Source organism: Pseudophryne corroboree, unplaced genomic scaffold (genome assembly GCF_028390025.1).
Source record: "Pseudophryne corroboree isolate aPseCor3 unplaced genomic scaffold, aPseCor3.hap2 scaffold_381, whole genome shotgun sequence".
NCBI lineage: Eukaryota > Metazoa > Chordata > Amphibia > Anura > Myobatrachidae > Pseudophryne > Pseudophryne corroboree.
In genome coordinates, this window is record NW_026970029.1 from 380323 (window position 1) to 406077 (window position 25755).

A 25755-nucleotide genomic window follows, 5' to 3' on the forward strand; every position below is an offset into this window, starting at 1 on the left:
TCTGATGTAATCAGAGTTAGATTTGATTCAGTGATTTTATAAAAAACAGCTAGGAAGCACAATTTAGCAGTGGGTTGCAGATAAAAAAAATATGCTGGCAAAAAAATACAATTGAGTGATTAAACAGCTCTTCATTTTCTGGCTTTATTTTTATGCTAACAAATTTGTTCTCTGAAAAGTGTCCACAAAGCCAAGTCTCTGATTAACACCTTTGTAGGGATGGTTTTTCACCTATTACTAAATTAAACTTGCTTCATTGGAAAGGCAGCAAGATGCATCCTCATTTCAATGTCTACTGAAATAATACAGGTTGACACCAGGAAACATTAACGCCACTGCATCCTTGCTGCTTTCTCATGTGGAAGTCTGTTTAATGTGAAAACAAGGTGATATCTAATTAGCACACAGGTAAGGAATTAAGAAAATCTTTATTTAAGGGTGAAGATGTTTCTCACAAAATCGTTGCCCCAATGCATCATTGAAATTCAAGCTGGAAAGATGATTTTAATATATCACTTGTACATTTTGTATTGCTCTTCTGGTGACAATGTAGTTTGTTTTTGTCAATTACCATTTTTTTTAATAATAGGGTAAAGAAAATTAAGTGGATTTTTGAAAGAAAACAATACTGTCAATATACTATCAAAACAAATTAAAATGGTAAAAGTTATTGTACTTTAAGTAAAAATAAAAGAGCCAAAATATCAATCCCAGTTTTGGATTACTTTAATTAACAAAAAAAATGCATATAGCAAAGGATAGTTTCAATCTGCCTACCTCTGGGTTATGGGCCCAGCATGCTTCCATTGCAGTACTCTGCTGCACATGTAAGTGCAAGAGATCCTGAAGCACTCACTCATCATGGGAAAGTACCAATGTGTTTCTTCATTGGTTGATGTAAGAAACATCTTACAAAAACTCTCCAGATTATTGACTTTTTAAAGTTTTTCTAGGAAACGTTTTAGATGAATGCTTATTAGCCTTTGACAGTATGTACTTTTGCAAAGTGTCTCTGTGGCGCAATTGGTTAGTGTGTAAGGCTATTAACCAAAAGGTTGGTGGTTCAATCCCACCCAGGGACGTAATTGACCTTGTGATCAGATTTTGGTGATATTTAAGTAGACAAGTCAAAATTTCAAACCCCATCTTATTGTGTAGGGTACCTGGCCTTCTCTGATGTAATCAGAGTTAGATTTGATTCATTGATTTTATAAAAACAGCTAGGAAGCACAATTTAGCAGTGGTTTGCAGAGAAAAAAAAATATGCTGGCAGAAAAATCCAATTGAGTGATTAAACAGGTCTTCATTTTCTGGCTTTATTTTTATGCTAACAAATTTGTTCTCTGAAAAGTATCCACAAAGCCAAGTCTCTGATTAACACCTTTGTAAGGATGGTTTTTCACCTATTACTAAATTAAACTTGCTTCATTGGAAAGGCAGCAAGATGCATCCTCATTTCAATGTCTACTGAAATAATACAAGTTGACACCAGGAAACATTAACGCCACTGCATCCTTGCTGCTTTCTCATGTGGAAGTCTGTTTAATGTGAAAACAAGGTGATATCTAATTATCACACAGGTAAGGAATTAAGAAAATCTTTATTTAAGGGTGAAGATGTTTCTCACAAAATCGTTGCCCTAATGCATCATTGAAATTCAAGCTGGAAAGATGATTTTAATATATCACTTGTACATTTTGTATTGCTCTTCTGGTGACAATGTAGTTTGTTTTTGTCAATTACCATTTTAATAATAGGGTAAAGAAAATTAAGTGGATTTTTGAAAGAAAACAATACTGTCAATATACTGTCAAAACAAATTAAAATGGTAAAAGTTATTGTACTTTAAGTAAAAATAAAAGAGCCAAAATATCAATCCCAGTTTTGGATTACTTTAATTAACAAAAAAAATTCATATAGCAAAGGATAGTTTCAATCTGCCTACCTCTGGGTTATGGGCCCAGCATGCTTCCATTGCAGTACTCTGCTGCACATGTAAGTGCAAAAGATCCTGAAGCACTCACTCATCATGGGAAAGTACCAATGTGTTTCTTCATTGGTTGATGGAAGAAACATCTTACAAAAACTCTCCAGATTATTGACTTTTTAAAGTTTTTCTAGGAAACGTTCTAGATGAATGCTTATTAGATTTTGTCAGTATGTACTTTGGCAAAGTGTCTCTGTGGCGCAATTGGTTAGTGTGTAAGGCTATTAACCAAAAGGTTGGTGGTTCAATCCCACCCAGGGACGTAATTGACCTTGTGTTCAGATTTTGGTGATCTTTAAGTAGACAAGTCAAAATTTCAAACCCCCTCTTATTGTGTAGGGTACCTGGCCTTCTCTGATGTTATCAGAGTTAGATTTGATTCAGTGATTTTATAAAAAAAACAGCTAGGAAGCACAATTTAGCAGTGGGTTGCAGAGAAAAAAAAATATGCTGGCAAAAAAATCCAATTGAGTGATTAAACAGCTCTTCATTTTCTGGTTTATTTTTATGCTAACAAATTTGTTCTCTGAAAAGTGTCCACAAAGCCAAGTCTCTGATTAACACCTTTGTAGGGATGGTTTTTCACCTATTACTAAATTAAACTTGCTTCATTGGAAAGGCAGCAAGAGGCATCCTCATTTCAATGTCTACTGAAATAATACAGGTTGACACCAGGAAACATTAACGCCACTGCATCCTTGCTGCTTTCTCATGTGGAAGTCTGTTTAATGTGAAAACAAGGTGATATCTAATTAGCACACAGGTAAGGAATTAAGAAAATCTTTATTTAAGGGTGAAGATGTTTCTCACAAAATCGTTGCCCCAATGCATCATTGAAATTCAAGCTGGAAAGATGATTTTAATATATCACTTGTACATTTTGTATTGCTCTTCTGGTGACAATGTAGTTTGTTTTTGTCAATTACCATTTTAATAATAGGGTAAAGAAAATTAAGTGGATTTTTGAAAGAAAACAATACTGTCAATATACTATCAAAACAAATTAAAATGGTAAAAGTTATTGTACTTTAAGTAAAAATAAAAGAGCCAAAATATCAATCCCAGTTTTGGATTACTTTAATTAACAAAAAAAATGCATATAGCAAAGGATAGTTTCAATCTGCCTACCTCTGGGTTATGGGCCCAGCATGCTTCCATTGCAGTACTCTGCTGCACATGTAAGTGCAAAAGATCCTGAAGCACTCACTCATCATGGGAAAGTACCAATGTGTTTCTTCATTGGTTGATGGAAGAAACATCTTACAAAAACTCTCCAGATTATTGACTTTTTAAAGTTTTTCTAGGAAACGTTCTAGATGAATGCTTATTAGATTTTGTCAGTATGTACTTTTGCAAAGTGTCTCTGTGGTGCAATTGGTTAGTGTGTAAGGCTATTAACCAAAAGGTTGGTGGTTCAATCCCACCCAGGGACGTAATTGACCTTGTGTTCAGATTTTGGTAATCTTTAAGTAGACAAGTCAAAATTTCAAACCCCCTCTTATTGTGTAGGGTACCTGGCCTTCTCTGATGTTATCAGAGTTAGATTTGATTCAGTGATTTTATAAAAAACAGCTAGGAAGCACAATTTAGCAGTGGGTTGCAGAGAAAAAAAATATGCTGGCAAAAAAATCCAATTGAGTGATTAAACAGCTCTTCATTTTCTGGTTTATTTTTATGCTAACAAATTTGTTCTCTGAAAAGTGTCCACAAAGCCAAGTCTCTGATTAACACCTTTGTAGGGATGGTTTTTCACCTATTACTAAATTAAACTTGCTTCATTGGAAAGGCAGCAAGATGCATCCTCATTTCAATGTCTACTGAAATAATACAGGTTGACACCAGGAAACATTAACGCCACTGCATCCTTGCTGCTTTCTCATGTGGAAGTCTGTTTAATGTGAAAACAAGGTGATATCTAATTAGCACACAGGTAAGGAATTAAGTAAATCTTTATTTAAGGGTGAAGATGTTTCTCACAAAATCGTTGCCCCAATGCATCATTGAAATTCAAGCTGGAAAGATGATTTTAATATATCACTTGTACATTTTGTATTGCTCTTCTGGTGACAATGTAGTTTGTTTTTGTCAATTACCATTTTAATAATAGGGTAAAGAAAATTAAGTGGATTTTTGAAAGAAAACAATACTGTCAATATACTATTAAAACAAATTAAAATGGTAAAAGTTATTGTACTTTAAGTAAAAATAAAAGAGCCAAAATATCAATCCCAGTTTTGGATTACTTTAATTAACAAAAAAAAAAGCATATAGCAGAGGATATTTTCAATCTGCCTACCTCTGGGTTATGGGCCCAGCATGCTTCCATTGCTGTACTCTGCTGCACATGTAAGTGCAAGAGATCCTGAAGCACTCACTCATCATGGGAAAGTACCAATGTGTTTCTTCGTTGGTTGATGGAAGAAACATCTTACAAAAACTCTCCAGATTATTGACTTTTTAAAGTTTTTCTAGGAAACGTTTTAGATGAATGCTTATTAGCCCTTGTCAGTATATACTTTTGCAATGTGTCTCTGTGGCGCAATCAGTTAGTGTGTACGGCTATTAACCAAAAGGTTGGTGGTTCAATCCCACCCAGGTACGTAATTGACCTTGTTATCAGATTTTGGTGATCTTTAAGTAGACAAGTCAAAATTTCAAACCCCCTGTTATGGTGTAGGGTACCTGGCCTTCTCTGATGTAATCAGAGTTAGATTTGATTCAGTGATTTTATAAAAACAGCTAGGAAGCACAATTTAGCAGTGGGTTGCAGAGAAAAAGAAATATGCTGGCAGAAAAATCCAATTGAGTGATTAAACAGCTCTTCATTTTCTGGCTTTATTTTTATGCTAACAAATTTGTTCTCTGAAAAGTGTCCACAAAGCAAAGTCTCTGATTAACACCTTTGTAGTGATGGTTTTTCACCTATTACTAAATTAAACTTGCTTCATTGGAAAGGCAGCAAGATGCATCCTCATTTCAATGTCTACTGAAATAATACAGGTTGACACCAGGAAACATTAACGCCACTGCATCCTTGCTGCTTTCTCATGTGGAAGTCTGTTTAATGTGAAAACAAGGTGATATCTAATTAGCACACAGGTAAGGAATTAAGAAAATCTTTATTTAAGGGTGAAGATGTTTCTCACAAAATCGTTGCCCCAATGCATCATTGAAATTCAAGCTGGAAAGATGATTTTAATATATCACTTGTACATTTTGTATTGCTCTTCTGGTGACAATGTAGTTTGTTTTTGTCAATTACCATTTTAATAATAGGGTAAAGAAAATTAAGTGGATTTTTGAAAGAAAACAATACTGTCAATATACTATTAAAACAAATTAAAATGGTAAAAGTTATTGTACTTTAAGTAAAAATAAAAGAGCCAAAATATCAATCCCAGTTTTGGATTACTTTAATTAACAAAAAAAAATGCATATAGCAGAGGATAGTTTCAATCTGCCTACCTCTGGGTTATGGGCCCAGCATGCTTCCATTGCTGTACTCTGCTGCACATGTAAGTGCAAGAGATCCTGAAGCACTCACTCATCATGGGAAAGTACCAATGTGTTTCTTCGTTGGTTGATAGAAGAAACATCTTACAAAAACTCTCCAGATTATTGACTTTTTTAAGTTTTTCTAGGAAACGTTTTAGATGAATGCTTATTAGCATTTGTCAGTTAGTACTTTTGCAAAGTGTCTCTGTGGCGCAATCAGTTAGTGTGTACGGCTGTTAACCAAAAGGTTGGTGGTTCAATCCCACCCAGGGACGTAATTGACCTTGTGATCAGATTTTGGTGATATTTAAGTAGACAAGTCAAAATTTCAAACCCCATCTTATTGTGTAGGGTACCTGGCCTTCTCTGATGTAATCAGAGTTAGATTTGATTCATTGATTTTATAAAAACAGCTAGGAAGCACAATTTAGCAGTGGTTTGCAGAGAAAAAAAATATGCTGGCAGAAAAATCCAATTGAGTGATTAAACAGCTCTTCATTTTCTGGCTTTATTTTTATGCTAACAAATTTGTTCTCTGAAAAGTGTCCACAAAGCCAAGTCTCTGATTAACACCTTTGTAAGGATGGTTTTTCACCTATTACTAAATTAAACTTGCTTCATTGGAAAGGCAGCAAGATGCATCCTCATTTCAATGTCTACTGAAATAATACAAGTTGACACCAGGAAACATTAACGCCACTGCATCCTTGCTGTTTTCTCATGTGGAAGTCTGTTTAATGCGAAAACAAGGTGATATCTAATTATCACACAGGTAAGGAATTAAGAAAATCTTTATTTAAGGGTGAAGATGTTTCTCACAAAATCGTTGCCCTAATGCATCATTGAAATTCAAGCTGGAAAGATGATTTTAATATATCACTTGTACATTTTGTATTGCTCTTCTGGTGACAATGTAGTTTGTTTTTGTCAATTACCATTTTAATAATAGGGTAAAGAAAATTAAGTGGATTTTTGAAAGAAAACAAATTATGCAGTCAAGTTTCCCACATTTGGGGAAATCGCAGGAGCAGCACACCCAGAGTGCAATGGGTGAGCCTTGCCCTGGGAGAAGCACCTTCATGATCATAGTATCTCACCTGGCAGGTAAGTAGGAGTTGGGCTTGAGCTGGGGAGGGTCGATGCTCGGGCACCCCCCTGTCAAGTGAAGGAGATCCAACTGAGGCAGCACAAGGGAACTCTCGAAAGAAGAACAAGGCTAGAGGAAGATCTGAGACAAATAAATCTGACTTTTACCAGAGCTGACCAGAGGAAAGCACAAACACAGTCCCCCACTACCACAAATAATGCAGTCGAGTTTCCCACATTTGGGGAAATCATAGGAGTCAGCATACCCAGAATGCAATGAATGAACCTCACCCTGGGAGAACAATCTTCATGACCATGGTATCTCCTATGCAAAATAAGTATGATTTGGGATAGAGCTGGGGAGGGCCGCTGCTCAGGCACATCTCTGTCAAGTAAAGGAGATTCAACTGAGGCAGCACAAGGGAACTCTCATCTGGGGACAACAACTGCTGGGAGAACACATATTTTCAGATGAACATGGGAGGGCAGAAGGCTGCCTAATACTGAAGCACCCCCAAACAACAAACCAAATGCAACAACTAGTACAAGCATTCCTGGGGGAAGGCCTACAGCAGATGGATTTGCATATGGTGATGTCATCCAAGCAGTGGGTCAAAGTTGGCTTCAACCCTCGTCTGCATATGAAAAGAAAAAAGGGATGTGCAGGGCATGGCGTCCTTTTGTGGCGCTTGGATGACCCCTAATTCACATTAAACATCTCCACCCTCCTTCGGTGTGGGTCTCATGTTGGCTATGCCCCAGCCCCTGAAGCATTCAAGATGATTTCTTGCAGCAGCTGGGCACTGTAACAGCTCCAGAGCTGTTCTGTAAGGCATGTAAAAGGGTGTGGGCCCTGCAGCACTACCTGTAGTATGCATTGTGCGTTGGAAGGCACAAGTAAGCAGACGGGAGATGTCAGGATAGTGCGCAAGGGCATAGAAGGGAGCGGCTCAAGAAAAGAGAAGTGGAAACAGACAGCAAACTAGGCTGGAGAGAGACCTGAGACAAAGAGATCTGAATTATACGAGAGCCGACCAGGGGAAACACAAATTATGCAGTCAAGTTTCCCACATTTGGGGAAATCACAGGGGCAGCACACCCAGAGTGCAATGGGTGAGCCTTGCCCTGGGAGAAGCACCTACATGATCATAGTATCTCACCTGGCAGGTAAGTAGGAGTTGGGCTAGAGCTGCGAAGGGTCGCTGCTCGGGTACCCCCCTGTCAAGTGAAGGAGATCCAACTGAGGCAGCACAAGGGAACTCTCGAAAGAGGAACAAGGCTAGAGGAAGATCTGAGACAAAGAAATCTGATTTTTACCAGAGTTGACCAGAAGAAAGCACAAACACAGTCCCCCACTACCACAAATAATGCAGTTGAGTTTCCCACATTTGGTGAAATCACAGGGGTCAGCATACCCAGAATGCAATGAATGAACCTCACCCTGGGAGAACAATCTTCATGACCATGGTATCTCCTATGCAAAATAAGTATGATTTGGGATAGGGCTGGGGAGGGCCGCTGCTCAGGCACATCTCTGTCAAGTAAAGGAGATTCAACTGAGGCAGCACAAGGGAACTCTCATCTGGGGACAACAACTGCAGGGAGAACACATATTTTCAGATGAACATGGGAGGGCAGAAGGCTGCCTAATACTGAAGCACCCCCAAACAACAAACCAAATGCAACAACTAGTGCAAGCATTCCTGGGGGAAGGCCTGCAGCAGATGGATTTGCATATGGTGATGTCATCCAAGCAGTGGGTCAAAGTTGGCTTCAACCCTCGTCTGCATATGAAAAGAAAAAAGGGATGTGCAGGGCATGGCGTCCTTTTGTGGCGCTTGGATGACCCCTAATTCGCATTAAACATCTCCACCATCCTTCGGTGTGGGGCTCATGTTGGCTATGCCCCAGCCCCTGAAGCATTCAAGATGATTTCTTGCAGCAGCTGGGCACTGTAACAGCTCCAGAGCTGCTCTGTAAAGCATGTAAAAGGGTGTGGGCCCTGCAGCACTACCTGTAGTATGCATTGTGCGTTGGAAGGCACAAAGTAAGCAGACGGGAGAGGTCAGGATAGTGCGCAAGGGCATAGAAGGGAGCGGCTCAAGAAAAGAGAAGTGGAAACAGACAGCAAACTAGGCTGGAGAAAGACCTGAGACAAAGAGATCTGAATTATATGAGAGCCGACCAGAGGAAACACAAATTATGCAGTCAAGTGTCCCACATTTGGGGAAATCGCAGGAGCAGCACACCCAAAGTGCAATGGGTGAGCCTTGCCCTGGGAGAAGCACCTTCCTTATCATAGTATCTCACCTGGCAGGTAAATAGGAGTTGGGCTAGAGCTGGGGAGGGTCGCTGCTCGTGCACCCCCCTGTCAAGTGAAGGAGATCCAACTGAGGCAGCACAAGGGAACTCTCGAAAGAAGAACAAGGCTAGAGGAAGATCTGAGACAAAGAAATCTGACTTTTACCAGAGTTGACCAGAAGAAAGCACAAACACAGTCCCCCACTACCACAAATAATGCAGTCGAGTTTCCCACATTTGGGGAAATCACAGGGGTCAGCATACCCAGAATGCAATGAATGAACCTCACCCTGGGAGAACAATCTTCATGACCATGGTATCTCCTATGCAAAATAAGTATGATTTGGGATAGGGCTGGGGAGGGCCGCTGCTCAGGCACATCTCTGTCAAGTAAAGGAGATTCAACTGAGGCAGCACAAGGGAACTCTCATCTGGGGACAACAACTGCAGGGAGAACACATATTTTCAGATGAACATGGGAGGGCAGAAGGCTGCCTAATACTGAAGCACCCCCAAACAACAAACCAAATGCAACAACTAGTGCAAGCATTCCTGGGGGAAGGCCTGCAGCAGATTGATTTGCATATGGTAATGCCATCCAAGCAGTGGGTCAAAGTTGGCTTCAACCCTCGTCTGCATATCAAAAAAGAGAAAAGGGGCGTGCAGGGCATGGCGGCCTTTTGCGGCGCTTGGATGACCCCTAGTTCGCATTAAACACCTCCACCCTCCTTCGGTGTGGGGCTCATGTTGGCTATGCCCCAGCCCCTGAAGCATTCAAGCTGATTTCTTACAGCAGCTGGGCACTGTAACAGCTCCAGAGCTGCTCTGTAAGGCAAGTAAAAGGGTGTGGGCCCTGCAGCACTACCTGTAGTTTGCATTGTGCATTGGAAGGCACAAAGTAAGCAGACGGGAGAAGTCAGGATAGTGCGCAAGGGCATAGAAGGGAGCGGCTCAAGAAAAGAGAAGTGGAAACAGACAGCAAACTAGGCTGGAGAGAGACCTGAGACAAAGAGATCTGAATTATACGAGAGCCGACCAGGGGAAACACAAATTATGCAGTCAAGTGTCCCACATTTGGGGAAATTGCAGGAGCAGCACACCCAGAGTGCAATGGGTGAGCCTTGCCCTGGGAGAAGCACCTTCATGATCATAGTATCTCACCTGGCAGGTAAGTAGGAGTTGGGCTAGAGCTGGGGAGGGTCGCTGCTCGGGCACCCCCCTGTCAAGTGAAGGAGATCCAACTGAGGCAGCACAAGGGAACTCTTGAAAGAGGAACAAGGCTAGAGGAAGATCTGAGACAAATAAATCTGACTTTTACCAGAGCTGACCAGAGGAAAGCACAAACATAGTCCCCCTCTACCACAAATAATGCAGTCGAGTTTCCCACATTTGGGGAAATCACAGGGGTCAGCATACCCAGAATGCAATGAATGAACCTCACCCTGGGAGAACAATCTTCATGACCATGGTATCTCCTATGCAAAATAAGTATGATTTGGGATAGGGCTGGGGAGGGCCGCTGCTCAGGCACATCTCTGTCAAGTAAAGGAGATTCAACTGAGGCAGCACAAGGGAACTCTCATCTGGGGACAACAACTGCAGGGAGAACACATATTTTCAGATGAACATGGGAGGGCAGAAGGCTGCCTAATACTGAAGCACCCCCAAACAACAAACCAAATGCAACAACTAGTACAAGCATTCCTGGGGGAAGGCCTGCAGCAGATGGATTTGCATATGGTGATGTCATCCAAGCAGTGGGTCAAAGTTGGCTTCAACCCTCATCTGCATATGAAAAGAGAAAAGGGGCGTGCAGGGCATGGCGGCCTTTTGCGGCGCTTGGATGACCCCTAGTTCGCATTAAACACCTGCACCCTCATTCGGTGTGGGGCTCATGTTGGCTATGCCCCAGCCCCTGAAGCATTCAAGCTGATTTCTTGCAGCAGCTGGGCACTGTAACAGCTCCAGAGCTGCTCTGTAAGGCAAATAAAAGGGTGTGGGCCCTGCAGCACTACCTGTAGTTCGCATTGTGCGTTGGAAGGCACAAAGTAAGCAGACGGGAGAAGTCAGGATAGTGCGCAAGGGCATAGAAGGGAGCGGCTCAAGAAAAGAGAAGTGGAAACAGACAGCAAACTAGGCTGGAGAGAGACCTGAGACAAAGAGATCTGAATTATATGAGAGCCGACCAGGGGAAACACAAATTATGCAGTCAAGTATTGGAAAATTCAGGGCTATGTCGTGTAGATGATGGCCTAACAGGAGGCTTTAAAATTTTCTTTCTAGTGTCCTTCGTTTGGGAGAAAAATGCAAAGGTACAAGACAGCTTTTCCTTGCCAATATCTCTCTTTTGCAAAGAGCTGCGCATTGGAAAATTCAGGGCTATGTCGTGTAGATGATGGCCTAACAGGAGGCTTTAAAATTTTCTTTCTAGTGTCCTTCGTTTGGGAGAAAAATGCAAAGGTACAAGACAGCTTTTCCTTGCCAATATCTCTCTTTTGCAAAGAGCTACGCATTGGAAAATTCAGGGCTATGTCGTGTAGATGATGGCCTAACAGGAGGCTTTAAAATTTTCTTTCTAGTGACCTTCGTTTGGGAGAAAAATGCAAAGGTACAAGACAGCTTTTCCTTGCCAATATCTCTCTTTTGCAAAGAGCTGCGCATTGGAAAATTCAGGGCTATGTCGTGTAGATGATGGCCTAACAGGAGGCTTTAAAATGTTCTTTCTAGTGTCCTTCGTTTGGGAGAAAAATGCAATGGTACAAGACAGCTTTTCCTTGCCAATATCTCTCTTTTGCAAAGAGCTGCGCATTGGAAAATTCAGGGCTATGTCGTGTAGATGATGGCCTAACAGGAGGCTTTAAAATTTTCTTTCTAGTGTCCTTCGTTTGGGAGAAAAATGCAAAGGTACAAGACAGCTTTTCCTTGCCAATATCTCTCTTTTGCAAAGAGCTACGCATTGGAAAATTCAGGGCTATGTCGTGTAGATGATGGCCTAACAGGAGGCTTTAAAATTTTCTTTCTAGTGACCTTCGTTTGGGAGAAAAATGCAAAGGTACAAGACAGCTTTTCCCTGCCAATATCTCTCTTTTGCAAAGAGCTGCGCATTGGAAAATTCAGGGCTATGTCGTGTAGATGATGGCCTAACAGGAGGCTTTAAAATTTTCTTTCTAGTGTCCTTCGTTTCGGAGAAAAATGCAAAGGTACAAGACAGCTTTTCCTTGCCAATATCTCTCTTTTGCAAAGAGCTACGCATTGGAAAATTTAGGGCTATGTCGTGTAGATGATGGCCTAACAGGAGGCTTTAAAATTTTCTTTCTAGTGTCCTTCGTTTGGGAGAAAAATGCAATGGTACAAGACAGCTTTTCCTTGCCAATATCTCTCTTTTGCAAAGAGCTGCGCATTGGAAAATTCAGGGCTATGTCGTGTAGATGATGGCCTAACAGGAGGCTTTAAAATTCTCTTTCTAGTGTCCTTCGTTTGGGAGAAAAATGCAAAGGTACAAGACAGCTTTTCCTTGCCAATATCTCTCTTTTGCAAAGAGCTACGCATTGGAAAATTCAGGGCTATGTCGTGTAGATGATGGCCTAACAGGAGGCTTTAAAATTTTCTTTCTAGTGTCCTTCGTTTGGGAGAAAAATGCAAAGGTACAAGACAGCTTTTCCTTGCCAATACTGAAGACATTTTCCCCACAAGGCCCTTTGGAGAGACAGAGAGAGAGTATGCCAGCACATACCCCAGCGCTATATAACCCAGGAATAGCACAGTAACTTAATGTTTGAACAATCGGTGAGGGGGAACATCTTGAAACCCCAGTTTGTACCCTTGGGACACTATTTGTAAAACACACGAGTCCATGTCCGAATGAATCCAGAACTGACTGAAGAGTTTTAGACGTGCCCCCACTGGTGCGGGCTCCTGCAAGAGAGCCCCAGCGTCATGCAGTGGATTTGGCAGAAGCAGAGGATGATCTCTGCTCCTGCGATCTTGAAGAGGATGCAGACCTCTTCTCTCTTCTCCTTCCTCTACCTGCAAAGAAAGGGGAATCTTAACTTCTTGCATATCTATTGGGCCGAAATGACTGCATCAGAGAATGATGCGTCTTCATCCGTTGGGAGGGAACATAGGGCAAGAAGGTTGACTTACCTGCGGGAGCTGCCGAGATCAAATTAACTAGGCAGTCACCAAACAAGGCTTCACCTTCATAGGGAAGAGACTCCCTTTCTTCTTGGAGTCAGCATCAGCATTCTCTTGGTGAATCCACAATGCCCTCCTATTCGACACTGCCATGAAATTGGCCCGTGAACTCAAGAGTCCTATATCCCTTGCAGTCTCACGTAAGTATGCTGCAGTGTCCTTGATATGATACAACGTAAGGAGTATCCCATCTCTCCAGGGTATCTATATCGGATGACAAGGTATTCGACCAATTCTTGAATACTACTACTCACCCATGCACATGTAATGGCAGGTCTAAGTAATGTACCCGTGGTTACATAACTAGAAATAATGTAGCTTCCTGCATACGATCCGCTGGATTTGTGACAGGGCCCCGTGCAGAACAGGGGGTGACTCCCACTTTATTCTGTCCGCGGCGGGAAATGAATAAACAACCAGAATCCTTTTGGGGATTTGAAACCATCTTGTCGAGCTGGCCCAGACTTTCTCAAACAGAGATGGAGGAACGTTACATCAGCTTTCATTATATATCTATATATACATACATATAGACCCCTTTGTCAGGAACAGCAGGGTCTTCAGTGATTTTAATATGTCCTTAATATCCACAATCATGTACTGAATGCTCCTTGCCAATATTGGATCTAATCAGGAAACATTATGGTCGACATAAGTATCAGTATCCGTGTCAGTATCAGTGTGTAGTAACTGGGCAAAATAACATTTTTGCGACCCAGCGGGGCCTGAGGGAAAAGAAACATAGCCATGAATATCACATCTATTCTCTACGTCTGTGTCTGGGACACAGATTTATCCAACCTTACTCTGATATTACTGAAACATTTACCCAGTCAGTTATTGGTGGTGCCAACAGGGCCACCATCATATGTCTGCATTCCTAATATAGTTTCCTCTTGGGAAAAACATTCAGCCACCGACATGTTGACACACATATACCAAGTACCCACAGACACACCGGCTTATGGGGGACAGACCGTCAGTAAATCTGTCAGAGGGACACAGAGGATTTTTCAGCTCACAATCCAGCGCCAAAAGTACACAGTCTGGGAAATAATAAACTCTATAGTGATAGACTTGTAATGCTCTAAAGATGTTCTGGTGAGGTGAGGAAGAAGCCCCGCCGCTGTAATGGCGCGTATCTGTCCCGCTCAGAAATAATTAATTACGCTATTGGGGTAAGGACAGTGCCCAGGCACTAATGTCCACTTTTTCCAGCCTTTTGTGAGGAATTTATGCTGCCCAGGGTGCCCCCCCCCCGTGCCCTGCACCCTGCAGTGCCTGTGTTTGTGTGTGAGCATGGCGCGCAGCGTTCCGCTCGCTGCTCGGTACCTCAGAATGCCGTCACTGAAGAAGAAGTCTTCTGTTCTTCTGCTACTCACCTGTCTTCTGGCTCTGTAAGGGGGTGACGGCAGGCTGCGGGAGTGTGCATCTAGGCGTACCCAGCGATCAGCACCCTCAGGAGCTAATGGTGTCCTGTCAGCCTGAAGCAGAGCCATTGAACTCACTAGAAGTTGGTCATACTTCTCTCCCCTAAGTCCAACGAAGCAGGGAGACTGTTGCCAGCAGCCTCCCTGAAAATAAAAAAAACTAACTAGTCTTTTCAGAGAAACTCAGTAGAGCTCCTCTGTAGTGCATCCAGTATCACTGCGCACAATACTAAAACTGGAGTCTGGAGGAGGGGCATAGAGGGAGGAGACAGTTCACACCCTTTGAAAGTCTTAAAGTGCCCATGTCTCCTGCGGATCCCGTCTATACCCCATGGTTCTTAATGTGACCCCAGCATCCTCTAGGACGTATGAGAAAACAAATAACGCACACACGAGGAGGAGAGAACTAAGGAAGTTATAAGGAGAAGAGGGGAGGGAGGGGGGGTTGAAAGGTAAGGTAGTAAAGGCATATTGGATAAACTACAACCTTATACATCAGGCATGTCCAAACTGCGGCCCTCCAGCTGTTGTGAAACTACATATCCCAGCATGCCCAGACACAGTTTTGCTGTCAGGGAATGCTAAAGCTGCGTCAGGGCATGCTGGGATGAGTAGTTTCTCAACAGCTGGAGGGCCGCAGTTTGGACATGCCTGTTATACATATTCGTTAATGTACCAGTAGTTAGAAGTAGAAGAGCTCTAACAGAAACCACAAAGCTTATCTAAAGCCACACCACACTGGATATGCCCAATCTCATTTGATTTTTGAAGCAAAGCAGTATTGGACTTTGTTAATACATGGATGGGAGACTGCTTGGTAGTATCAGATTCTTTAGGTGTTTTTAAACTACCAACACCATTTTCTTGGTACATTTAATTTTTACATGTATTCTTTTATGTACCAGAAGTTAGAAGTAGAAGAGCTGTAACAGAAACCACCAGCTCATCTACAGCCACAGCACACTGGATTTGCCCAATCTCTCCTGATCATGGAAGCTGAGCAGTGTTGGTCCTGGTTTTAGTACTTGGATGGGAGACCACAAGGAAATACCAGGAGCTGTGTGTATTTTTACAATACTAACACCGTTCTCTTGATACATTCCATTTTGAAACATTGGGGCAGATCTATTAAGCCTGGTGAACTGATAAAGTGCAAGGTGATAAAGTACCAGCCAGTCAGCTCCTAACTGTCATTTTTCAAACCCAGCCTGTGACATGGCAATTAGGAGCTGATTGGCTGGTACTTTATCACCATGCAAATTATCATTTCACCAGGTTTAATAAATCGGCTGCTTACTCATTTATGTACGAGTAGTTAGAAGTAGAAGAACTCTAACAGAAACCACTAAGCTCATCTACAGCCACACCACACTGTATATGCCCAATATCACCTGATTTTAGGCCTGGTTTGTTTCTTTCTAGTGACCTTCGTTTGGGAGAAAAATGCAAAGGTACAAGACAGCTTTTCCTTGCCAATATCTCTCTTTTGCAAAGAGCTGCGCATTGGAAAATTCAGGGCTATGTCGTGTAGATGATGGCCTAACAGGAGGCTTTAAAATTTTCTTTCTAGTGTCCTTCGTTTGGGAGAAAAATGCAAAGGTACAAGACAGCTTTTCCTTGCCAATATCTCTCTTTTGCAAAGAGCTGCGCATTGGAAAATTCAGGGCTATGTCGTGTAGATGATGGCCTAACAGGAGGCTTTAAAATTATCTTTCTAGTGTCCTTCGTTTGGGAGAAAAATGCAAAGGTACAAGACAGCTTTTCCTTGCCAATATCTCTCTTTTGCAAAGAGCTGCGCATTGGAAAATTCAGGGCTATGTCGTGTAGATGATGGCCTAACAGGAGGCTTTAAAATTTTAATTCTAGTGTCCTTCGTTTGGGAGAAAAATGCAAAGGTACAAGACAGCTTTTCCTTGCCAATATCTCTCTTTTGCAAAGAGCTGCGCATTGGAAAATTCAGGGCTATGTCGTGTAGATGATGTTCTAACAGGAGGCTTTAAAATTTTAATTCTAGTGTCCTTCGTTTGGGAGAAAAATGCAAAGGTACAAGACAGCTTTTCCTTGCCAATATCTCTTTTGCAAAGAGCTGCGCATTGGAAAATTCAGGGCTATGTCGTGTAGATGATGGCCTAACAGGAGGCTTTAAAATTTTCTTTCTAGTGTCCTTCGTTTGGGAGAAAAATGCAAAGGTACAAGACAGCTTTTCCTTGCCAATATCTCTCTTTTGCAAAGAGCTGCGCATTGGAAAATTCAGGGCTATGTCGTGTAGATGATGGCCTAACAGGAGGCTTTAAAATTATCTTTCTAGTGTCCTTCGTTTGGGAGAAAAATGCAAAGGTACAAGACAGCTTTTCCTTGCCAATATCTCTCTTTTGCAAAGAGCTGCGCATTGGAAAATTCAGGGCTATGTCGTGTAGATGATGGCCTAACAGGAGGCTTTAAAATTTTATTTCTAGTGTCCTTCGTTTGGGAGAAAAATGCAAAGGTACAAGACAGCTTTTCCTTGCCAATATCTCTCTTTTGCAAAGAGCTGCGCATTGGAAAATTCAGGGCTATGTCGTGTAGATGATGGCCTAACAGGAGGCTTTAAAATTTTAATTCTAGTGTCCTTCGTTTGGGAGAAAAATGCAAAGGTACAAGACAGCTTTTCCTTGCCAATATCTCTCTTTTGCAAAGAGCTGCGCATTGGAAAATTCAGGGCTATGTCGTGTAGATGATGGCCTAACAGGAGGCTTTAAAATTTTAATTCTAGTGTCCTTCGTTTGGGAGAAAAATGCAAAGGTACAAGACAGCTTTTCCTTGCCAATATCTCTCTTTTGCAAAGAGCTGCGCATTGGAAAATTCAGGGCTATGTCGTGTAGATGATGGCCTAACAGGAGGCTTTAAAATTTTAATTCTAGTGTCCTTCGTTTGGGAGAAAAATGCAAAGGTACAAGACAGCTTTTCCTTGCCAATATCTCTCTATTGCAAAGAGCTACGCATTGGAAAATTCAGGGCTATGCCTTGTAGATAAAGCACTAACAGGAGGCTTTAAAATTTTAATTCTAGTGTCCTTCGTTTGGGAGAAAAATGCAAAGGTACAAGACAGCTTTTCCTTGCCAATATCTCTCTTTTGCAAAGAGCTGCGCATTGGAAAATTCAGGGCTATGTCGTGTAGATGATGGCCTAACAGGAGGCTTTAAAATTTTCTTTCTAGTGTCCTTCGTTTGGAAGAAAAATGCAAAGGTACAAGACAGCTTTTCCTTGCCAATATCTCTCTTTTGCAAAGAGCTGCGCATTGGAAAATTCAGGGCTATGTCGTGTAGATGATGGCCTAACAGGAGGCTTTAAAATTTTAATTCTAGTGTCCTTCGTTTGGGAGAAAAATGCAAAGGTACAAGACAGCTTTTCCTTGCCAATATCTCTCTTTTGCAAAGAGCTGCGCATTGGAAAATTCAGGGCTATGTCGTGTAGATGATGGCCTAACAGGAGGCTTTAAAATTTTCTTTCTAGTGACCTTCGTTTGGGAGAAAAATGCAAAGGTACAAGACAGCTTTTCCTTGCCAATATCTCTCTTTTGCAAAGAGCTGCGCATTGGAAAATTCAGGGCTATGTCGTGTAGATGATGGCCTAACAGGAGGCTTTAAAATTTTCTTTCTAGTGTCCTTCGTTTGGGAGAAAAATGCAAAGGTACAAGACAGCTTTTCCTTGCCAATATCTCTCTTTTGCAAAGAGCTGCGCATTGGAAAATTCAGGGCTATGTCATGTAGATGATGGCCTAACAGGAGGCTTTAAAATTATCTTTCTAGTGTCCTTCGTTTGGGAGAAAAATGCAAAGGTACAAGACAGCTTTTCCTTGCCAATATCTCTCTTTTGCAAAGAGCTGCGCATTGGAAAATTCAGGGCTATGTCGTGTAGATGATGGCCTAACAGGACGCTTTAAAATTTTAATTCTAGTGTCCTTCGTTTGGGAGAAAAATGCAAAGGTACAAGACAGCTTTTCCTTGCCAATATCTCTCTTTTGCAAAGAGCTGCGCATTGGAAAATTCAGGGCTATGTCGTGTAGATGATGGCCTCCTGTTAGGCCATCATCTACACGACATAGCCCTGAATTTTCCAATGCGCAGCTCTTTGCAAAAGAGAGATATTGGCAAGGAAAAGCTGTCTTGTACCTTTGCATTTTTCTCCCAAACGAAGGACACTAGAAAGATAATTTTAAAGCCTCCTGTTAGGCCATCATCTACACGACATAGCTCTGAATTTTCCAATGCGCAGCTCTTTGCAAAAGAGAGATATTGGCAAGGAAAAGCTGTCTTGTACCTTTGCATTTTTCTCCCAAACGAAGGACACTAGAATTAAAATTTTAAAGCCTCCTGTTAGGCAATCATCTACACGACATAGCCCGGAATTTTCCAATGCGCAGCTCTTTGCAAAAGAGAGATATTGGCAAGGAAAACCTGTCTTGTACCTTTGCATTTTTCTCCCAAACGAAGGACACTAGAAAGAAAATTTTAAAGCCTCCTGTTAGGCCATCATATACACGACATAGCCCTGAATTTTCCAATGCGCAGCTCTTTGCAAAAGAGAGATATTGGCAAGGAAAAGCTGTCTTGTACCATTGCATTTTTCACCCAAACGAAGGACACTAGAAAGAAAATTTTAAAGCCTCCTGTTAGACCATCATCTACACGGCATAGCTATGAATTTTCCAATGCGCAGCTCTTTGCAAAAGAGAGATATTGGCAAGGAAAAGCTGTCTTGTACCATTGCATTTTTCTCCCAAACGAAGGACACTTGTTTTCCCCCTGTGTGACTGCTCCCCAGCCTCGGAGGGTTGCATCTGTGGTCCCTAGGATCCAGTCCTGGATCCCGAACCATCGCCCCTCTAGGAGGTGAGAACTGTGCAGCCACCAATGGAGTGAGATTCTGGTCTTGGAAGACAGGATTATCCTCCGGTGCATGTGTAGGTGGGATCCGGACCAATTGTCCAACAGGTCCCACTGGAACACTCTGGCATGGAACCTGCCAAACTGAATGGTCTCGTAGGCCACAACCATCTTCCCCAGCAACTGAATGCATTGATGGATTAACACTCTTGCTGGTTTCAGAATTTGTTTGACCAGACTCTGGATCTCCATAGCCTTTCCAGTGGAAGAAAACCTCTTCTGTGTCCAGTATGTGTTATGATTCCAGCACTCTGGTCAGAGAAGATCTTATGGCAAGGACCGGAGCACTGGAACGGAATGCTGGGGAAGGGAGCAGGACAGGAAAATAGCCCTTGGCGCCCTAACTCTGTTGTCTCACCCGTGTTGTCAGAAATCCCCTGCGAGACTATGGTTTCTTGAGCCCTTGGCAACCGCGTTTGAAGGGCGGATTATGTCTGCCCAACTTCGATGCCCCCCGGTCTTAATGAGAGACAAAGGGAAACCCGAGACAGGGTGATAACAAGAGGCCCTCTAACTAAACAACCAGGCCAGGGGCTAAGCAAACTCAAAACTATAATATGTGCTGAGAAACCGCCAGGAAAAAGGACAACCAAAATATCCACTTGTCCAATTCTCCTACCCGGCACCGCCGAGTACCAGAGAGGACTTGTGGAAGCGGAACCCTCCGCAAATGCTCCAAACACAAAATATAAAAGGTAAAGCGGCTGAGCCGCAACACACGGCAGAGCCGCAACTCACGAACACCACTGGATATAAAACGGTGATCAGTCAGGACTCCAGGGAACCAAACGACCTCTTGGGATGAGATGACAACTCCCGAATACCGGACTTCTGCGGACTGGAATGACCGGATACAGCAGGACTGGAAACAGACTCTCAGCAAACAAAGGCAGCATGCAGGAAGCTATTACCGGCATCTGTGAGAAGCCCTGGGAGTGTATTTAACAAGGAGTCCTCCAATCAGCTGCTAAAGGCTGATTAGAATAAATGCCGTGCAGCTGCCTTGCTGCACGGCCAGAGAGCAGGTGAATATCTTAATTTCCTAAAGCCTAGCAACGGGGAACGCGGTCCACCAGTGGCGTCCCCGTTGCTAGGGTCCGTGCGGCTCAGCGCGCCCGGCGTCTAGCATTGCTAGGGAGCCGGCGGCTGTACGTGCATGGCATCTCTAGTTGCTAGGCGCCGGGCCGCGCAGACCATCAAGCGGACCCCGGCGCCTAACAGTACCCCCCCCTTGAGGAGGGGTCAAGGAACCCCTAAAGCCAGGTTTCTGAGGAAATTCCCGGAAAAATGCCCTCTTGAGCCTCGGGGCATGAAGATCCTTATCCAGGACCCAAGACCTTTCCTCCGGACCATAGCCTTTCCAGTGAACCAGAAAATACAGCCGATCCCGGGACAATTTGGAATCGAGAACCTTCTCTACCAAGAACTCCTGTTGTCCCTGTACATCCACTGGAGATCTACCCTGAGAGATCTTCCGAGGAAATCTACTGGAAGAAACGTATTGTTTCAACAGGGAACAATGAAACGTATTTCCAATCCTGAGAGATCTTGGTAAACGTAACCGAAAGGCAACTGGGTTGACTCTTTTAATAATAAGAAATGGCCCAATAAATTTGGGTCCCAGTCTAGCTGAGGATTGTCGAAGCCTGATGTTGCGAGTCGACAACCACACCCTATCTCCCACCTTAAAAGTGCAAGGACGTCGGAGCCTGTCAGAAAATTTCTTCTCTCGAAAGGCCGCTTTTCTGAGAGCAAGGTGCACCTTTTTCCAAATGGCTCTGAGATGGGAGGTTAAGGTAAGCGAGGAGACTGAGGAATGATGAAAAAAAGAATTAGATCTGGGGTGAAAACCAAAAACTGAAAAGAATGGAGACTCTTTAGTGGAGGAATGACAAGAATTATTGTAAGCAAATTCAGCCAACGGAAGAAACTCGGACCAATCATTCTGGAGTTTGGCTGAATACAAGCGCAAATATTGTTTCAATGATTGGTTAACTCGTTCGGTTTGCCCGTTGGATTGTGGGTGGTAACCGGATGTTAACGACAATTTCATCTTCAATGAGGCACAAAAACATTTCCAGAATTGTGCGATGAATTGTGGACCCCGATCAGAAACAATATCAGTAGGCAACCCATGAAGCCTGAATACATGGCGGAGAAACAAAACTGCCAACCCTTGGGCAGAAGGCAATCGGGGAAGAGCAATAAAATGAGCCATTTTACTAAAACGGTCCACTACCACCCATATGACTCGGAATCCGGCTGAAAGGGGAAGGTCAACCACAAAATCCATGGAAATATGAGACCACGGCCGGAGAGGAACATTTACGGGCATAAGTTGCCCGATGGGCAAGGAACGGGGAACCTTATGCTGTGCACAAACCTGACTTGAATAAACAAATTCCTTGACGTCTTTAGAAAGACCAGGCCACCATACTGAGCGAGAGACTAACTCCAATGTCTTAGAGACTCCTGGATGCCCTGAAACTTTGTTATCATGGAATTCCGTTAAAACAGTAACTCTCAAAAACTCAGGGACGTAAAGACGACCAGCAGGAGTAATTCTAGGAGCTTGGTGTTGAAGCTGTTTTAACTGGGTAAATAAATCTTGTGTGAGGCCCGCCCAGATGACCGAAGATGGAAGTATGGGGGTAACAGGATTGTTATTGTGAACCGGAAGAAAGCTATGTGACAGGGCATCAGCCTTAGTATTCTTGGAACCAGGCCTGAAAGTGATTATAAATTTGAAACGCGTAAAAAATAATGCCCAACGTGCCTGCCGGGCATTAAGCCGCTTAGCCGATTCAATCTATTGCAGGTTCTTATGGTCAGTCAATACCGAAATAGTATGTTTTGCTCCCTCCAGCCAATGCCTCCACTCCTCGAAAGCCCATTTTACCACCAGTAACTCCCGATTACCAACGTCATAGTTGGATTCAGCGGAGGAGAATTTCCTGGACATAAAGGCACAAGGATGTAACTCCAGAGACTCCGGATCCTTTTGAGAAAGGATAGCCCCCACTCCAACCTCCGAGGCATCAACCTCCACCACAAAGGGCAATTCCGGATTAGGATGTCAGAGGACTGGAGCCGAGACAAAGGCTTGTTTCAAGGCCCGGAAGGACAACTCAGCTTCACGCGACCAGTTGGTAGGATCCGCTCCTTTCTTTGTCAGAGCTACAATGGGAGCAACCAGGTCAGAAAAAGAATGAATAAACCTCCTATAATAATTCGCAAACCCTAAAAAACGCTTAATTGCTTTTAAATTGGTGGGTTGCGCCCAACTAAGGATGGCCTGGAGTTTCTTTGGTTCCATGGAAAATTATGTACCCTAAAAAAGATACTTCCGTGACATGAAACTCACACTTCTCCAGCTTGGCATATAAATGATTCTCACATAACTTTTGAAGAACCAGACGCACCTGGGTAACATGTTGTTCAATTGATTTAGAAAAAATCAGGATGTCGTCTAAGTAAACGACCACGAATTTCCCTAGGAAGTCACGGAGCACATCGTTAATGAGGTCTTGAAAAACTGCCGGAGCATTGGACAGGCCGAACGGCATCACCAGGTATTCGTAGTGACCCGACTGAGAACTGAAGGCCGTTTTCCACTCATCTCCAGATTTAATTCGGATGAGGTTGTACGCTCCTCTAAGGTCAATTTTAGAAAAAATCACAGCAGAACGTAACTGATCAAAGAGTACAGAAATCAACGGCAAAGGATAGGTGTTTTTAACTGAGATCTTATTCAGGGCTCTAAAATCAATGCAAGGTCTAAGCGAGCCATCCTTTTTCTCCACAAAGAAGAAGCCTGCACTTAAAGGAGATTTTGATGGTCTAATAAATCCTTTCTCAAGGCTCTCCTTTACATAATCATTCATAGCCGCAGTTTCTGGCCCGGATAATGCATATAATCTTCCCTTTGGCAATGCGGCACCAGGAATTAACTCAATAGCACAATCATAAGGCCGATGGGGAGGCAGAATGTCCGCATTGCCTTTGGAGAAAACATCAGCAAACTCCTGGTATTCCACCGGAATGAGTTCTGGAATGATAGCTGCTACTCTGACTGGAAACGTGATACATTCCTTATCACAAAAAGTACCCCAATGTGAAATCTTCCCCGACCGCCAATCAATGGTGGGATTATGAAAGGCCAGCCAAGGGTGACCCAGAACAACTGGAACTGCTGGGCAATGTGTAAGAAAGAACTCGATTTTCTCGGAATGTAGAGCTCCTACTGTAAGTAGTACAGGGGGTGTACGGAGAGAAATAATCCCATTAGACAGCGGACTCCCATCTAAGCCATGCATGGTGACACACCTACCCAAAGGTAACTGAGGAATGCCTAAGGCCTTAGCCCAAGTTAAATCCATAAAGTTTCCTGCAGCTCCACTGTCAACAAAAGCCGACACCAAAGAACTGAGGCTGCCAAAGGAAACTTTAACTGGGACTAAAAGGGAGTTATTCGAGGAGATAAGCTGCAGACCTAGGTGAACCCCCTCACAATTCACCTGGTCAAAGCGTTTCCCGACTTGTTCGGACAATTACGAGCAAAATGTCCCTTACCCCCACAGTACAGACAAAGACCAGAATTTTGCCTTCTGGCTCTTTCTTCAGGAGACAGCCGGGAGAGACCCATCTGCATGGTCTCCTCTACGTCTTCAGGAATGGAATATACACACGGACTTGTCCTTACAGGTGCTCCTTTTTCAGCCCTCCGCTCTCTGAGACGACGATCAATCTTAATAGAAAGCTCCATGAGTTTATCGAGAGTCTCAGGAGCAGGGTACTGAAGGAGACTGTCTTTTATAGACTCTGATAAGCCGAGGCGAAACTGACTGCGCAGGGCTGGGTCATTCCAGCCACAGTCGTTCGACCAACGGCGAAACTCCGTACAATAAACCTCTGCAGGATTTCTACCCTGTCTGAGAGGGCGCAACTGACTTTCAGCGGACGCCTCTCTATCAGGGTCATCATACAAGAGCCCTAAAGACTCAAAAAAAGCGTCAATTGACAACAATGCCGGATCCTCTGCTCTTAAACCAAATGCCCAGGTCTGAGGATCCCCCTGGAGCAAAGAAATAATAAACCCGACCCGCTGAGATTCAGTACCCGAGGAAGTCGGTCTTAAACGAAAATAAAGTTTACAGGATTCTTTAAAATTAAAAAACTCTTTTCTATCACCAGAAAAACGGTCAGGCAAATGCATCTTTGGTTCAGGGACTACCCTTGGGGAAGCTCGCAAAAGATCTTCCTGCGACTTCACCCGAAGAGAAAGATCCTGAACCATCTGAGTAAGTTCTTGAATCTGGCTGACTAAGAGCTGACCAGGATTTGGCCCTAAACCTGTTGGATTCATGAGGCCGATAAACTCTCACAAAACTGAATGAGAAAAAATTAAACCCCGTTTAATTTTAAGTTTTGGTATGGCCGGTAATAATGTTATGATTCCAGCACTCTGGTCAGAGAAGATCTTATGGCAAGGACTGGAGCACTGGAACGGAATGCTGGGGAAGGGAGCAGGACAGGAAAATAGCCCCTGGCGCCCTAACTCTGTTGTCTCACCCGTGTTGTCAGAAATCCCCTGCAAGACTATGGTTTCTTGAGCCCTTGGCAGCCGCGTTTGAAGGGCAGATTATGTCTGCCCAACTTCGATGCCCCCCCGGTCTTAATGAGAGACAAAGGGAAACCTGAGACAGGGTGATAACAAGAGGCCCTCTAACTAAACAACCAGGCCAGGGGCTAAGCAAACTCAAAACTATAATAAGTAGACAAGTCAAAATTTCAAACCCCCTGTTATGGTGTAGGGTACCTGGCCTTCTCTGATGTAATCAGAGTTAGATTTGATTCAGTGATTTTATAAAAACAGCTAGGAAGCACAATTTAGCAGTGGGTTGCAGAGAAAAAAAATATGCTGGCAGAAAAATCCAATTGAGTGATTAAACAGCTCTTCATTTTCTGGCTTTATTTTTATGCTAACAAATTTGTTCTCTGAAAAGTGTCCACAAAGCCAAGTCTCTGATTAACACCTTTGTAAGGATGGTTTTTCACCTATTACTAAATTAAACTTGCTTCATTGGAAAGGCAGCAAGATGCATCCTCATTTCAATGGTAAGTCAACCTTCTTGCCCTATGTTCCCTGTCAACGGATGAAGACGCATCATTATCTACCGCAGTCATTTTGGCCCAATAGATATGCAAGAAGTTTAGATTCCCCTTTCTTTGCAGGTAGAGGAAGGAAAAGGAAGAGGTCTGTAGCCTCTTCAAGATCGCAGGACCAGAGATTGTCCTCTGCTTCTGCCAAATCCACTGCATGACACTGGGGCTTTCT

At 43.1% G+C, this 25755-nt stretch overlaps 8 non-coding genes across 8 annotated transcripts; all 8 read right to left on the reverse strand.

Annotated features, from left to right (window-relative positions):
• Positions 1-6435: 6435 nt before the first annotated feature.
• Positions 6436-6594, reverse strand: LOC135022059 (U1 spliceosomal RNA). The gene has a single exon (XR_010219226.1). It is a non-coding gene; the product is annotated as a U1 spliceosomal RNA (small nuclear RNA).
• Positions 6595-6746: 152 nt separating this feature from the next.
• LOC135022095 (U1 spliceosomal RNA) lies at positions 6747-6910 on the reverse strand. Its single transcript, XR_010219262.1, has one exon. It is a non-coding gene; the product is annotated as a U1 spliceosomal RNA (small nuclear RNA).
• Positions 6911-7580: 670 nt separating this feature from the next.
• On the reverse strand, positions 7581-7743 carry LOC135022065 (U1 spliceosomal RNA). Its single transcript, XR_010219232.1, has one exon. It is a non-coding gene; the product is annotated as a U1 spliceosomal RNA (small nuclear RNA).
• A 152-nt stretch (positions 7744-7895) lies between these two features.
• LOC135022036 (U1 spliceosomal RNA) lies at positions 7896-8059 on the reverse strand. The gene has a single exon (XR_010219203.1). It is a non-coding gene; the product is annotated as a U1 spliceosomal RNA (small nuclear RNA).
• A 671-nt stretch (positions 8060-8730) lies between these two features.
• LOC135022070 (U1 spliceosomal RNA) lies at positions 8731-8893 on the reverse strand. Its single transcript, XR_010219236.1, has one exon. It is a non-coding gene; the product is annotated as a U1 spliceosomal RNA (small nuclear RNA).
• Positions 8894-9045: 152 nt separating this feature from the next.
• On the reverse strand, positions 9046-9209 carry LOC135022089 (U1 spliceosomal RNA). The gene has a single exon (XR_010219256.1). It is a non-coding gene; the product is annotated as a U1 spliceosomal RNA (small nuclear RNA).
• A 673-nt stretch (positions 9210-9882) lies between these two features.
• Positions 9883-10045, reverse strand: LOC135022053 (U1 spliceosomal RNA). Its single transcript, XR_010219220.1, has one exon. It is a non-coding gene; the product is annotated as a U1 spliceosomal RNA (small nuclear RNA).
• A 152-nt stretch (positions 10046-10197) lies between these two features.
• Positions 10198-10361, reverse strand: LOC135022101 (U1 spliceosomal RNA). Its single transcript, XR_010219268.1, has one exon. It is a non-coding gene; the product is annotated as a U1 spliceosomal RNA (small nuclear RNA).
• Positions 10362-25755: the final 15394 nt, after the last annotated feature.